This window comes from Chelonoidis abingdonii, chromosome 26, assembly GCF_003597395.2.
Source record: "Chelonoidis abingdonii isolate Lonesome George chromosome 26, CheloAbing_2.0, whole genome shotgun sequence".
NCBI classification, from domain to species: Eukaryota; Metazoa; Chordata; order Testudines; family Testudinidae; genus Chelonoidis; species Chelonoidis abingdonii.
In genome coordinates, this window is record NC_133794.1 from 6,420,815 (window position 1) to 6,436,253 (window position 15,439).

At 64.7% G+C, this 15,439-nt stretch overlaps 1 pseudogene; it reads right to left on the bottom strand.

The window, feature by feature from the left end:
- LOC116832444 (complement C3-like) overlaps nt 1-15,439 on the bottom strand; it is a 55,967-nt pseudogene that overhangs the window by 34,280 nt on the left and 6,248 nt on the right.

Genomic DNA, 15,439 nt, shown 5'->3' on the forward strand with positions numbered 1-15,439 from the left:
GGCTCTGGAGGCTCAGGGCTGGGGCAGGGGGTTGGGTTTGGGGTTTAGGGGCTCAGGGCTGGGGCAGGGGGTCGGGGTTCAGGCTTTGGAGGCTCAGGGCTGGTGCAGGGGATCGGGGTTCAGGCTCTGGAGGCTCAGGGCTGGGGCAGGGGGTCAGGTTTGGGGTTTAGGGGCTCAGGGCTGGGGCAGGGGGTCGGGGTTTGGGCTCTGGGGGGTCTGGCTGAGCGGCCCTTATCTCAGGCAGCTCTCAGTTGGCAGCACCGTGGGGCTAAGGGAGGCTCCGCGCGCTCCAGGATGTGGCCGGCACGTCCGGTCCCGCCCTAGGCAGAGGGGCGGCCAGGCGACTCTTGCGCCCATGGCTCCCATTGGCTGCGGTTTCCGGCCAATGGAAGCCATGGAGCCGGCGCTGGGGACGAGGGCAGTGGGTGGAGCTTCCCTGATGGACCCTGTGCCGAGGGGACGCAGGGACCCGCCGGCCGCTTCCAGGAACCACATGGAGCCAAGGCACATGGAGCCTTAGCCCCCGACCGGACAGTTAAGGGCCCGGTCAGCAGTGCCCACCCCGCTGGTCCCCCTCCCCCAACAACCACCCTTCACCGGCTAACGCCCCCGCCCCCCCCACAACTGGGCTCCCTCTGCCCTCCCGCCGCAGCTGGGCTCCCTGCCCCACCCGCTGGGCTCTCTGCCCCCCGCGGTTACTTTTCCCCAGCAGCAGCTTGGTGCGCTCCTCGAGGGACAGCGCCCGGGCGTAGCGGCAGCAGTCCAGGAAGGCAGCCAGGCAGGCGGGGCCCAGGTGCACGCGGCTTGTCCGCTGCTCGCACGAGTGCCCCATGGGGTTCTCCTGGATCCCGGCCTCGCAGCACCGTCTCTCCAGGGCCGTCGGGTACTGGTCCACTGGGGCAAGCAGCACAGGCGTCTGGGCTGGGGGAGAGACACAGACACGGTGCCCCTCACCCGGGGAGGGGAGCCGAGCACGGGGCCCTGGGCCGTGGCTGAGCCGGGGGAGCCGGGCGCCAGTGAGCACCCAGAGCCGGCTGCACATGGCAGGGGTGAGCAGGGCATAAGGACCAGGCCAGGCGCCGGCAGGGCAGTGCCATGCTGGGCGGGCAGAGAGCCGGGGGCGGCCGGAGGCCTGCGACGGGTGATGGGCTCCGTGTGTGTCAGGCTGGCTCCGTGGGGCAGGGCACTCTGGGTGGGGCACACGTGGGGCACAGGGAGCCTGGCGTGATGGAGTAAGTCCTGACCTTTCTGCTGCTTCTTCTGCAGCGTCTGCAGGGATTGTCGCCGGCGCCTGGCAGCCGGCTGGGGGCAGCGCGGATCTGCAAGGCCGGGGGTGGGTGGTGAGGGACGGTGGGATGGGGGAGCCCCTCCCCCTTCCCCACCTCCAGAGGACCCCCCTCCCCGCCTCCATAGACCCCCTTCCCCCCACCTCCAGACGACCCCCCCCCCCTCCATAATACCCCCCTTCCCGCTCCAGGGACCCCCCTCCCCCACCTCCATAGACCCCCCTTCCCCTCCCACCTCCAGAGACCCCCCCCCACCTCCAGAGGACCCCCTTCCCACCTCCATAGACCGCCCCTCCCTACTTCCAGAGGACCCCCCCTCCCCCGTCGCCAGGGACCCCCCCCGCTCAGAGGACCCCCTCCCCCGCCTCCAAGACCCCCCTTCCCCCCCCCAGGGACCCCTCCCTCCCGCCTCCATAGATCAGGCCGGGAACGGGACGTACCCAGGCCAGGCTGCTGGGATTGGCGCGTCGCCATGGGGGGGTCTGTACCCACTCCTGTCTGTGTGGACAGGGCGTCAGGCCGGGAACGGGACGTACCCAGGCCAGGCTGCTGGGATTGGCGCGTCGCCATGGGGGGGTCTGTACCCACTCCTGTCTGTGTGGACAGGGCGTCAGGCCGGGAACGGGACGTACCCAGGCCAGGCTGCTGGGATTGGCGCGTCGCCATGGGGGGGTCTGTACCCACTCCTGTCTGTGTGGACAGGGCGTCAGGCCGGGAACGGGACGTACCCAGGCCAGGCTGCTGGGATTGGCGCGTCGCCATGGGGGGGTCTGTACCCACTCCTGTCTGTGTGGACAGGGCGTCAGGCCGGGAACGGGACGTACCCAGGCCAGGCTGCTGGGATTGGCGCGTCGCCATGGGGGGGTCTGTACCCACTCCTGTCTGTGTGGACAGGGCGTCAGGCCGGGAACGGGACGTACCCAGGCCAGGCTGCTGGGATTGGCGCGTCGCCATGGGGGGGTCTGTACCCACTCCTGTCTGTGTGGACAGGGCGTCAGGCCGGGAACGGGACGTACCCAGGCCAGGCTGCTGGGATTGGCGCGTCGCCATGGGGGGGTCTGTACCCACTCCTGTCTGTGTGGACAGGGCGTCAGGCCGGGAACGGGACGTACCCAGGCCAGGCTGCTGGGATTGGCGCGTCGCCATGGGGGGGTCTGTACCCACTCCTGTCTGTGTGGACAGGGCGTCAGGCCGGGAACGGGACGTACCCAGGCCAGGCTGCTGGGATTGGCGCGTCGCCATGGGGGGGTCTGTACCCACTCCTGTCTGTGTGGACAGGGCGTCAGGCCGGGAACGGGACGTACCCAGGCCAGGCTGCTGGGATTGGCGCGTCGCCCCGGGGGGGTCTGTACCCATTCCCGTCTGTGTGGTCAGGGCGTCAGGCCGGGAGTAGGACGTACCCAGGCCAGGCTGTTGCCTAGAGGGGAAAGGCCCTATTGCCTGCCCCCCCGAGCCAGCCAGTCCCCACCCTCGGGCCGGATGGGAGCCGGCGCCCCCTTACGGGGAGAGGCCCCTGCCCCAAGCTGTCCTGTCCCCATGTCTGTCCAATGCAGCACATGCTGGCCGGGTCTGTGCCGTCCCTCCGTGCGGTACCTGTCCTTGCTTTGGTGGAGATCCCCAGGCTGGTGGCGACGTCCAGCCCTGCGTCCGTGAACACTCCCATGTGGTTCTGCCCACTGCCCGCTGTGCAGGCGATGTCGTGTCCCTCCACCGTGTCCCAGACCTGCCGGGGGGGGACACACCCAGGAGCTCACTTTGTCTCTCAGAGAGACAGGTGACCCCTGCCACAACCCATGAGTCCTGGCTCCCAGCTCCCCTGCTCTAACCAGTAGACCCCACTCCCCTCCCAGAGCCAGGGAGAGACCCCAGGAGTCCTGGCTCCCAGCCCCCTTGCTGTAACCACTAGACTCCACTCCCCTCCCAGAGCTGGGGAGAGACCCCAGGAGTCCTGGCTTCCAGCCCCCCCTGCTCTAACCAGTAGACCCCACTCCCCTCCCAGAGCCAGGGAGAGACCCCAGGAGTCCTGGCTTCCAGCCTGTGATGAAGTAGGGGGAGGGATAGCTCAGTGGTTTGGGCGTTGGCCTGCTAACCCCAGGGTTGTGAGTCCAGTCCTGGAGCGGGGCCATTTAGGGATCTGGGGCAAAAGTCTGTCTGGGGATTGGTCCTGCCCTGAGCAGGGGGTTGGACTAGATACTCCTGAGGTCCCTTCCAGCTCTGATATTCTGGGATTCTAAGTGGGGGTTTTTTCCTGGGTTTTTCCGTGTTTTCCAGTGGGTTGGATGCAGAGGGGGTGGGACTCAGGGTTACTGGTTTAACGAGGGGAGGGAAGAGGGAGTTTGTTGGCACACAGGCCTGGCGGATGGAGACCCCAGTGACCTGGGGACCCGGAGACCCGGTTCTGGCCAGTGGGGGACAATGGGCTGCGGGGAGAGGACCCCGGTGACCTGACCAGCCGGTTCCAGCCAGGAGAGGAGGCCCCAGTTTAGGCCCCTGTTTACCTGGAGAGAAGACAAGGGACGGTTCTTAGGGGGCTGTGAATGCTGAGTGGGGGTTTGGCCTGGGAGGACGAGCTGCACTGCGGGAGGGGACTGGCTGGAGGGGAAGCTGAACAAAGGCTGGGGGGGAGGAGACACTGGGGAGGGAGAGTTTCAGGAGCTGGCTGGGGAATGAGGGGAGCTCAGATGAGGCTCTGACCCCCAGTGGGGCTGTGGTGCGCCTGGGACCCCAAGATGGACCTAATTGGGGAGGATCCTGTTGTCTGTGGCTGCAAGACCTGTCTGGGACTGTGATCCTGTCTTCTAAATAAACCTTCTGCTTCCCTGGCTGGCCGAGAGTCCCGGGGAATCACAGGAAGCCGGGGGTGCAGGGCCCTGACTCCCCCCTCACTCTGTGACAACTGGACAGAGGCGGGGCTGGAGGCTGGGGATATCAGATGCCCAGCGGGGAAGCAGGGGGGCTCGGGCTGGGGCTGGCGAGGGGAAGCAGGCAGAGCCCACCTGGATGCAGGGAGACTGGGATGTGCTGTTATTGTGAGAGGCCAGGCCTGAGGCCGGAGAGTTTCCTGTGCTGGGTTCAACTCTCAATAAACCCTCCTGTGTTACACTGGCTGAGAGTCGCTCCGGTCTAGAGAGCAGGGGGCAGCAACCCCTTCGGGGTGAGGAAGCTCGGGGGGTCCAGAGCGCGTGGACTCCCTGAGGGGGCCCACGGCAGAGACAGACGTGCTGAGGCTCAGAGAGGTGCAGCTCCAGGAGGTGGAGGGGCCTGACCCTGAAAGAGAGTGGACCCCCGAGAAGGGCTGTCGCTCTGAAAGGGGCACCCCCCCCCCACGGATCGCATGGGGCCAAGAGTGGGCACGATCTGTGGGTCCATGACACAGCCCCCCCGTGCTCTAAGCACCAGCCGCTGCGCCCCTCGCAGAGCCAGGAGAGAACCCAGGAGTCCTGGCTCCCAGGGTGCCCCCGCCTCATGGTCAGCACCTTCTCTCACCTTCTTCTGCGTCAGTTTGTTTTTCTTGTTGAGCGCGAACAGGGCCTTGTCCACGGCCACCAGCCCCACCATGGCCTGGGAGTCCCCGGTCACCTCCAGCTTGAGTTCCCGCTGGGGCTTGAACACCTTCCTCTCATCTTCCTTGCTCTGGGGGCCAACGCGCAGCTGGGCAGGACAAGGGAGGAGACGGGTGAGACGAGTTCCCGGCCCCAGGCCGGGGGCTGCCCCCGCGGTGGAGGGAGCAGGGAGCAGAACCCAGGGGCCACGCAGGGAAAGGCCCGTCAGCCCCCATCCCCGCCCCGCGCCCCAGGGACTCACAGTGCCCATGCAGCCGTCTGCCACGTCCACCCACACCGCGTCGGCCACCAGCTCCGCGCTCTCCAGCAGGTGGTAATAGGCCACGATGCGGAACGAGGGCAGCAGCTCGGGCCCCACATCCAGTGTCCAGGCCGTCATGACGGCGCCCGGGTTGCGGGGCTGGGTCCAGGCCCGGACAATCCTGCCCTTGCTCAGCAGCTGTGGGAGGGAGGGAGCCCAGTGAGGCACCTGGAGCCCCGGCAGCCCCGTGGGAGCCCAGCCCAGAACCGCTGGCTCTTGCACATGCCGGGCAGGGCTCGGAGGCTCCAGATCCGGGGGCTGGGCAGCTCCCGGGCACCACCCGGGAGCCATTCACGTGGGTGTCCACATCCAGCACATGGGAGCAGCCCACTCAGCCCTGCACAGCCCAGGGGGTAGGGCACACGACGGCCCTATGGGGAGAGAGACGGATGGGGGGGAACGGAGGGGGAGACAGTCAGACCTGGCGGGGAGCCTGTGGGGACAGACAGACCCGGCGGCCGAACGCTATCCCAGGGCTGGCTCCCCAGACAGACTCAGAGGGGTGCGTGTGGGGACAGACAGACCCATAGGGGGGCATGTGGGGACCAACAGACTGGTGGGGTTGTGTGGGGACAGAGAGACCCGGTGGGGGTAGGGGGTGGGGACAGACAGACCCAGTGGGGGGAAATGTGGGAACAGACAGACCCATGGGGGTGCGTGTGGGGACCGACAGACCCGGTGGGGGGGCTTGTGGGGACAGACGGACCCATGAGGGGGCGTGTGGGGACAGACAGACCCATGGGAATGTGTGTGGGGACCGACAGACCTGGTGGGAGGGCGTGTGGGGACAGACGGACCCATGAGGGGGCATGTGGGGACAGACAGACCCAGCGGGGGGTCATGTGGAGACAGACAGACCAATGGGGGTGCGTGTGGGGACAGATGGACCCATGGGGGGCGTGTGGGTACAGACGGACCAATGGGGGTGCATGTGGGGACAGATGGACCCATGGGGGGGTGTGGGGACAGACAGACCTGGTAGGGGGCCTGTGGGGACAGACAGACCCGGCGGGGTGCGTGTGGGGACAGATGGACCCATGGTCGGGGGGGACAGACAGACCGGTGGGGGGCCTGTGGGGACAGACAGACCCGGCAGGCCGAATGCCAGCCAAGGGCCGGCTCCCCAGACAGATGGTGGTTCCTGACACACAGGGGCACCCGCGCTTTCCAGCTCCCAGGGCCTGTCCGGCCCCACCAGCCCCACAGGCGCTGAGCCCTGGACGCTGCTGCCGACGCTGGGGGGTGCCCAGCTCAGACAGTGCGGGGGGCTGACCGCATCCTGGCAGTGGATCCCAGGCTGGCCCGGCCCAGCGCTCACCAGGACAGTGAACTGCTTGGCGGCTGAGCTCTGGTGCTCCGTGTAGAACAAGACTCTCAGCGAGGTCCCCACTCGAGCCTCCTCTGTCTCCACCCCGATGTGCAGGAGGTGCCCAGAATTATTCGGTGTCTCGTAGGCCAGGATGGTTTTTGTGGCGCTGGCCTGTTGGGCTGGTGGTTCCAGATGGCCGCAAGTCGCCACCTGCAACGGGGAACGGAGCCCTGGGCATCCCGCACAAACACCCCCACCCTAGGACGCGACGCAGCCCGAGGGGCGTCCCTCGGCCACAGCCCCACTGCACAAGAGAGGGGGGCCCGGGGGTGAGGGTTAATCAGGGTGCATTGGAAAAACTCAGGGGAGGGGAGCCCAGGGCTGGCCTAGCAGGGGCTGCGGGTTGGGAGTGAGGAGCACCAGCAGAGCTGGGGGGGTCAGGGCTGGGCCAGCAGGGGCTGCGGATTGGGAGTGAGGGGCACCGGCAGAGCTGGGGTGGGGGCAGGGCTGGGCTAGCAGGGGCTGCGGATCGGGAGTGAGGGGCACCCGCAGACGCTGGGGTTGGGGCAGGGCTGGGCCAGCAGGGGCTGCAGGTTGGGAGTGAGGGGCACCGGCAGGGCTCTGTTCTTGCTCCCAGACACCCCAGAGCAGCAGGTACCTGGACCTCCAGGCATTTGCTGCCGTGTTGGGTGTTGAGGACCATGGAGGCCAGGCCATCCTTGGTTGTGCGTTTCTGGTCCCCGCTACAAACTGGGACGGCGCTGGCCGGCGACCCGTCCGGGTTGGTGACGTAAACCTGGTGCAGAGGAGCAAGCGGCAAAAGGTGATGTGGAGCAGCACAGAGGGGATGAGCCACATGGCAGCTGCCCCCCCACCCCCCATCCCAGGGCGAGCATGGTGCTGCCCTGCCCCCAGAGGGTCGTGTGGGCCCAGGGGCTTTGCAAGGCTGAGGCGGAGCCCAGACCTGGCTGTCCTGCCCCGTGCTCTGATTCCAGCCCCGGACAGTCCCACCCCGCGAGCCAGACTTGACTCGTGTGTCCAACAGATGGGTCACCCGCCCCTCGGCGTGGATGAGCTTCCTGCTCCCGTTCACCACTAACCCATGGAACTCACTGCCACAAGATAGCTCTGAGGCAAAGAGCTGGGCAGGGTTGAGAAAAGGGACCAGCTCTTTCTGTGGAGAACATCGAGGGGCAGAACAGGCCCAAGAGGCCTGGCTTGGCCAGAGGCCCCCTGGGTCCTGACCTGTAACTTCCAGGAGTCAGCAGGGGGCTTCCCCGGGGCTGAGAATCCCACCGCTGCCTCCTGCAGCAGTGGTGCTGTTGGAGCCAGGATACCGGGGTGGGTTGGGGTGTGAGGACGGCTGGGTTCCCAGCTCTCCCTGCTGCCGGCGATTCTGCAGGGGGAGGATCTGACGCTGGCGCCTCCCTTACCCTGAAATTAAAGGGCATTCCCGGCTTGAAGAACCCCGGTGTCCGGACGAACCAGATGCTGTAGGGGCTGCTGACGATCTTGACCTCTGAGTTCTCGGCCTGCATCATGTCACCGCCTGCGGGAGGACATGGCATGTCGGGAAAGGGGAGTGTGAGGTTAGGAGTGAGATCTAATATCTCAATGAAAGGGGAGAGGGCCCGAAAGACCTAATTACCGCCCAGACTGACCCAACCCAGGGCCCAGCTTTACAGACTGGTTAGGAAGATACTAAATGAGCCGGGCTGGGAAACACAGCTGCATTGTCACAGGCAGAAGGGAGCTGGGTGCTCAGGGCCTGGGGTGGCAGCGACAAGTCTTGGCTATCGCTAGAGCTTCCATTCAAAGATCAAAACCAGGAATATTAACACTTGTGAAGACACGTGAGTGTTATTGTCTCTGTGTCTCTCTGCAGGGTGGGGTAACCTGCATCTGAACCCTTCAATGGGTAAATTGCCCTGGGCTAATTGCCAGGCTGCTTGGGAGCAGAGTGAAGCCGCCGAAAGGCTGCTGGAAACGTATAAAAACCCTGGGCCACGATCCTGCTCCATCTCCAGGCTGCTCTGGGTTCCAAGAGGGGGAAACCTTAAGCCACAAGGATTGAGATCCCCAGTCACTGACTGGAGCCCCCCTGAACATGGACATGGGACTAGAACCTCTGGACTGTTCCTAAAGGACTTTTGGCAGCTAAAAGCTCCTCTCTGCTGTGTCTGAACCTCAGGAACTGAATTCCCGTCTGTCTGTACATTGATCTTTTAACCAGCTCTCTCCCTTTCCTTTTGAATACATTTTAGCTGAGTTCATACGAATTGGCTGTAGCGGGTGTTTGGGTCAGATCTAAGTTATAATTGGACCTGGGTGTGTGGCTGATCCTTTGGGGTTGGAAGGACCTTTTCTTTATATGATGAGAGAAGATTTTCAGTAACCCTCATCGTATCTGCCGTGTGTCTGGCCGGAGGCCTGGGGCTGGGCACTGGAAGGGAGCTGTGGGGTTTGGTTTCGGAGTAACCAGGGAGGTGCTGGGGAAGCTGTTTGGGCTGGTTGGTAAATCTAAGGATTGGAATAACCCCCACCAGCTCTGGGGTTTGTCTGCCCCGGTCTGTTTGCAGCTCACCCGGATTGAGTGACCTCAGCTGGTTCCCCCGGGCAGCACCGTCACACGGAGCCGCTGGTGGTGGTGGGGGCATTCGACCCAGCGGAGAGTCTGGGGGGAGAAGCGGCACCCAGGGCCAGGGGGGGCATTTGACCCCTCGGAGAGGCTGGGGGGAAAAGCGGCACCCAGGGCTGGGGGGGCATTCGACCCAGCGGAGAGGCTGGGGGGACAAGCGGCACCCAGGGCCGGGGTATGGGGGTGATGGCAGGCTCTGTCAGCCCTTCTCTGCCCCAAGCTGGAGGCACAGGTGCCTGGCACCCCCGGCACAGGCCTGGCAATGCCGGGCCAGGGAGGATCCCAGAGTCGACCCAGAACCCCAGGCCTGATCCGGTGGCCACCGTGCCCCACGATTGGCCTGCAGGGGGCGCTACAGACGAGGGCGGGGGTGGAGGGGCAACCTGGCCTTGCAGGGGGCTGGTAAGGGCCCCCAGGGCTTGCAAAATGGCCCCCACGTGATGCTGGCAGCACCTGGGCTGCTGCCCTTGGCCAAGGGCTTGTGGGGCAGCCGTCCGGGGTCGGTGGGGAAGTGTCCTGAGACCGAGCTGACACTCGCCGGGCCCCGTCCCTCCCGCCACACACGCTGCCCGGCTCCAGGCCCTGCCACGAGTGCAGCTGCCTGGGCGGATCCTGTGCGGCCCCCGGCCCAGCGCTCACCGGAGGAGAAGACGGTGACGTTAACGAAGATGAAAGCGTTGAGCAGCTCCTCTGGCTTGGCAAAGTTTTCCCTGAGCACCTGCCCCGTCAGACTTGCATGGCCTTTGCCGTCATTTATCTGCAGGGAGAGTTACTGTCTATGCAGCGCCCTGCACGACGGGGCCCTGATCTCGGCCGGGGTCCGGGCAGCGCCCTGCACGACGGGGCCCTGATCTCGGCCGGGGTCCGGGCAGCGCCCTGCACGACGGGGCCCTGATCTCGGCTGGGGTCCGGGCAGCGCCCTGCACGACGGGGCCCTGATCTCACGCAGGGCCTGTAGGTGCTGCCATAATCCTTGTAATAACAGCTCACCTCAATTCTCTGCAGGGAGTTCTGAAGTGTGATTTTCTGAGTCTCTGTCTTGACCCCGAAGATTGCCAGGGCGTAGCCGTCCACAGGCTCATTGAACACGAACCTGAGTCACCAGGAAAGACGACGGGAGCATTTGGTCACCAGAATCTCACAGGGATGCCCCTTTGCTTCCCCATCAAAGTGCTGTGCAGCTGCTGGTTCCTCCCCAGAAGTGGCTGCTTGGCAGGCTGACAGGGCCAAATTCTGCTGCCTGGATAGGACTGCCCCAGGGTATGTGGCCGCAGAAGCTCATTGTAACGAAGTGGGACTGTTGTTAATGTTTCCTCTATATACTGTGTGGGGGCCTCAGTTTCCCCTATGGATTTCTTAAGTCTCCAGTGTGCATAAATGGTTGGCACTCTGTCTCCTGGCAACTAATGGCCGGGGCCCTTCCCTCTGAAAGGGCATAGCCAACAGTGAACAAAGAGATCAGGTGACCTTCTGGCCCGGGAATGGGACAAAGCCCAGAAAAGGAGGGGCTGGAGGGGGTTGATTTTGGAGCTGGCTGGGGACGGGAAGTGAAGTGCAGACGTGGAGGTCTGGCTCATCCCCCCCAGAATGGACCCGGCCGAGGGGTCCGGTTCGCGGTACCTACAAGCTCTGTTTTAGACCCTGTTCCTGTCATCGAATAAATCTCTGTGTTACTGGCTGGCTGAGAGTCATGTCTGACTTCAAAGTGGGGGTGCAGCACCCCGTGGCTTCCCCAGGACCCCGCCTGGGTGGGCTCGCTGTGGGAAGCACACGGAGGGGCAGAGGATGCTGAATGCTCCAAGGAGAGACCCAGGAGGTGAAGCTGTGGGAGCTTCTTGCCCTGCAGACAGTCTGCTCCAAGGGAGAGGAGGCTCCCCAAAGTCCTGACTGGCTTGGTGGGGAGCAGTTCCAGAGCATCGCCCGGGGACTCCGTGACACTGGTGCTTTGGGCTTGCAAGGGCCACAGGCTCCTGGCCTTGCCCCACAGCCTGTGCTGCCCCCCGTGGAACGCCCCAGGTGGTGCTGATGGGCCCCAGCTCACCTGGCTTCGATGGTCATGGTCAGGCTCTCGTCACTGAGGTAGAAGAACTTCTTGCTGGGTGTGAGCAGCACATCGAAGATGGGCAGCTCTGGGGGGACAGGGGTGCTGGGGTCAGATGGATGGCGAGGGGTGGGGGAAGGGGCTGGTTGCGGGGGAGCAGCTCTGTGGGCCGGGCGGGCAGGGAGAGGGCGGCTCTGCCAGATGCCCCCTGGCCCCATGCTCAGGCCTGCACTCACCGTACTCCTTCACCTCGAACTCGGCACTCTGTGGCTGCCGGGGGCTGCTCTGGAACCGCGTCACGATCCGCCAGGTGCCCAGGCTGGAGGGGAACAGAATCCAGTGTGGGCACCTGGCAGCCCCCCGCCTGGTGTCCATGGGGCTGTGCCCCCCTACTGCCTAGTGCCCATGGAGCTGTGCCCCCCCACTGCCTGGTGCCCCCCCCATTGCCTGGTGACTGTGGAGCTGTGCCCCCCCCACTGGCTGGTGTCCATGGGGCTGTGCCCCCCCACTGCCCAGTGCCCATGGTGCTGTGCCCCCAGGTGCCCATGTGGCTGTGCCCCCCCCACTGCCTAGTGCCCATGTGTGACGAACTGGGACTGTTCCTAATGTTTGCTCTGAATACTGTGTTGGTGCCTCAGTGTCCCCTAGGCAGTTCTTAAGTATCTGGCAGAGCAAAGGGCCAGTGCACCTAATGCCTGGCACTCTGTATCCTAGCAACTGATGGCCTGGGCCCCTCCTCTGCAAAGGTGCCAACTGCAGGTGTTGGAGACAAAGGGATCAGGTGACCTCCTGGCCCGGGAAAGGAGCTGAGCAGAGAGGAGGGGCTGGAGGGGTTGGTTAGTCTGGAGCTACCTGGGGATAAGGAGTGAAGTGCAGACCTAGGGGTCTGGCTCACTGCCCCCCAGAATGGACCCGGCCGAGGGGTCTGGTTCGCTGTATCTACAAGCTCTGTTTTAGACCCTGTTCCTGTCATCGAATAAACCTCTGTTTTGCTGGCTGAGAGTCACGTCTGACTGCAAAGTGGGGGTGCAGAACCCTGTGGCTTCCCCAGGACCCCGCCTGGGTGGGCTCGCTGTGGGAAGCCCACGGAGGGGCAGAGGATGCTGAATGCTCCAAGGAGAGACCCAGGAGGTGAAGACGTGTGAGCTTCTTGCCCTGAACAAGTCTGCTCCAAGGGAGAGGAGGCTCCCAAAGTCCTGACTGGCTTTGTGGGGAGCAGTTCCAGAGCATCGCCCGGGGACTCCGTGACACCATGGTGCTGTGCCCCCCCAGTGCCCATGGGGCTGTGCCCCCCAGGTGTCCATGGGGCTATGCCCCCCCCACTGACTAGTGCCCATGTGGCTGTGCCCCCCCACTGCCCAGTGCCCATGTGGCTGTGCCCCCCAGGTGTCCATGGTGCTGTGCCCCCCCACTGCCTAGTGCCCATGGGGCTGTTCCCCCCACTGCCCGGTGCCCATGGGTCTGTGCCCCCAGGTGTCCATGGGGCTGTGCCCCCCCCACTGCCTAGTGCCCATGGGGCTGTGCCCCCCCACTGCCCGGTGCCCATGGGGCTGTGCCCCCCCCCACTGCCTAGTGCCCATGGGGCTGTTCCCCCCCACTGCCCGGTGCTCCCCTCATTGCCTGGTGACTGTGGAGCTGTGCCCCCCCCCACTGTCCGGTGTCCATGGGGCTGTGCCCCCCCATTGCCCAGTGACTGTGGAGCTGTGCCCCCCCCCGCTGCCCAGTGTCCATGGGGCTGTGCCCCCAGGGGCTGTGCGGCCCCTGCCTCTGGTGCCCACCTGACGTGCTCAGGGATGTGGAAGGTGCCGGCGTACAGGCCCTTGTCCAGTTTCCGGGTGGTGCTGCTGACCGTGATCCCCTCGGGACTCTGGGGAGGGAGGGGAATTGAGGTCGGTGAGGTGCACCCAGGTCTCCCCAGGGTGCTGTTGGGGGCTCGGCAGGGGGTGAACCTGGCCACGCACTGACCAGTGGTGGGTCCCTGCTGGGCCTGTGGGACTTGCGGGACGCCAGGCCGAGCCTCGGGCCGGAGAGCAAGGGAGCTCCTGGCAATGGCCCTGGGACAGCTCCAGGCTCTGGAGAGCCCATTCGGAGGGTGGCTGGGCCATGCTGAGAGGGGTGGGGAGCCCAGCGCTCTCCGCCCCCCAGGACGCAGGGGAAACCAGCCCCACGGACCCTGGTGAAGACAAGGCAGCCGGGAGAGGAGCCCACCCTGCCCATGGGGCAGTTAGGCCTGAGCCATTGGAAAGCCCCTTTGTCCCGTGTTTGTCTGTGACCCTTCGGCCAGCCGCTCCCTGCTGCGCAACCCCCCTCCCAACCGTCGCTCCCACCCTGTAACAAGCGGCTGCTTCTGGCTCTGAGAAGGGCCGTGTGCGCCAGGAGCAGGCTGGGCGCTGGGAGAGATGGGTCGGGGGCCTCGGGACCGGGGATGCCCTGCGAACACACCTGGGTGGCTGCAGCAGGGGGAACTCGCACTTCTCTGGGCATTTCTCTGTAACCCCTTGGGGGGGAGTGTCGTTGGGGGGCAGTGCCCCAGGGAGTGGCAATGTTATCGGAGGTCCCACAGGCCGGTCTCTGCAGGGGACTTTACGAAGTGGGGATGTTCCCTTGTCATGTTGTATGTGAGCCTATGTGGGTCTTACTGCTCTGCATGGATGCTGTGTGACCTGGAGGCTGCTCCAGCCGCCCCTTCCCCTTCGGCACCTGAGGAGGGGAAGTGACCAGGTGACTCTGGCCCAGGAAGCTAGACAAAGGCTAGAGGAGGAGCAACGGGCAGGGCAGGGGCCAGGCAGCTGGAAGCGAGTCAGTCCCAGCTGGCTTGGGGCACAGGGGGAGGTAGAGCCCTGGCTCTGGGCTCCCCTGCCCCCAAGATGGACTTGGCTGAAAGTCCCTGATTTCTGTGCTCACAAGCTCTGTTCTATGCCGTGTTCCTGTTGCCTAATAAACCTTCTGTTTTACGCTGGCTGAGAGTACATCTGACCGCGGAATTGGGGTGCAGGACCCTGTGGCTGCCCCAGGAGCCCTGACCGGGCAGCCTCGCTGTGGGAAGCACACGGAGGGGCACAAGATGTTGAATGCTCGGAGGTCCGACCCAGGAAGGTCGAAGCTGTGGAAGCTTCTTGCTCTGGGGACAGTCTGCTCTGAAAGAGGAGGCTCCCCCAGAGTCCTGGCTGGCTTTGTAGGGAACAGTTCCAAAGTTACCGTGCTCTGGCTGCACCATTCTGGTGGCAGTGGTGGGATCATTAGCCCCACCCTTTCTGATGGGTTAGCCCACCCCCTTGTGGGATTGGCTGTAATACCTGGATGACAATGATGCAGTTAGCCTCCAGTGGGTCCATCCGGTGGTTAACAGCGAAGACCCTGTAGTTCACTGGAGGGTTGAAGAGATGGGAGACGTTGGGCTGGTTGGGTAGCTAACCTGAGTGCTGAAGCCAGTGGCTGTGCCCCCCACCCCACTCGCCCACAGCAGGAGTCCCCCCGCCACCTCCCCCCAGCAGCATGCCTCACCTTTCTGGTCAGGGGTGTAGATGGGCTTGTCGGTCTGGACAAAGGTGTAGCCAGTATGTGGGGAAATCAGGATGTATTTCTCCAAGGGGACGTCTCCGAATGTGGCCTGCAGCACCACGTACTGCTTCTCGGTGCCCTCGGAGACGTACTGCTCTGGCACCTAGGGGGCGTGAACGAGCTGTGCCAGAGCCCCAGTGCAGCCCCACTTCTGCCCCCACGTCGCCTGGGTGTGTGCAGCCCCCAACCCCACCTGGGTCCGTGCACTGCAAGGGACAGACCCGTGCTAGTACCTGGGGCCATGTGTGCACGACAGCAGCTGGGGACACCCCCCATCCCCGCAAGAAGCCCTCCTCTGGTCTGAGGTGCTCCAGGGGCTTGGCCAACCACACACTTCCCTCACCTGCCAAGGTCTGGGTCACCCAGCACTGAGAGGCGGCTGCCTCTAGACACGACCATGGCAGGTGTGTAACAGCTGAGGTGGGGGGTGGGTGGGTGGAGAACCCCGCCCTCAACTGTGATGGCAGAGGGGAGTGATGTGGGGGAAGAGGGCCATGTGACGAACTGGGACTGTTCTTAATGTTTCTCTGAACACTGTGTTGGTGCCTCAGTGTCCCCTGTGCAGTTCTTAAGTATCTAGGTGGTGGGAGAAGGGTGTGTGATTGCTGCAGAGGAAGGGGCCAGTGCCCCTAACTGCCGGGCACTCTGTCTCCTAGCAAAAACTGATCGCCTGGGCCCCTCCCCTGCAAAGGTGCCAGCTGAAGGTGTTGGAGACAAAGGGATCAGGTGACCTCCTGGCC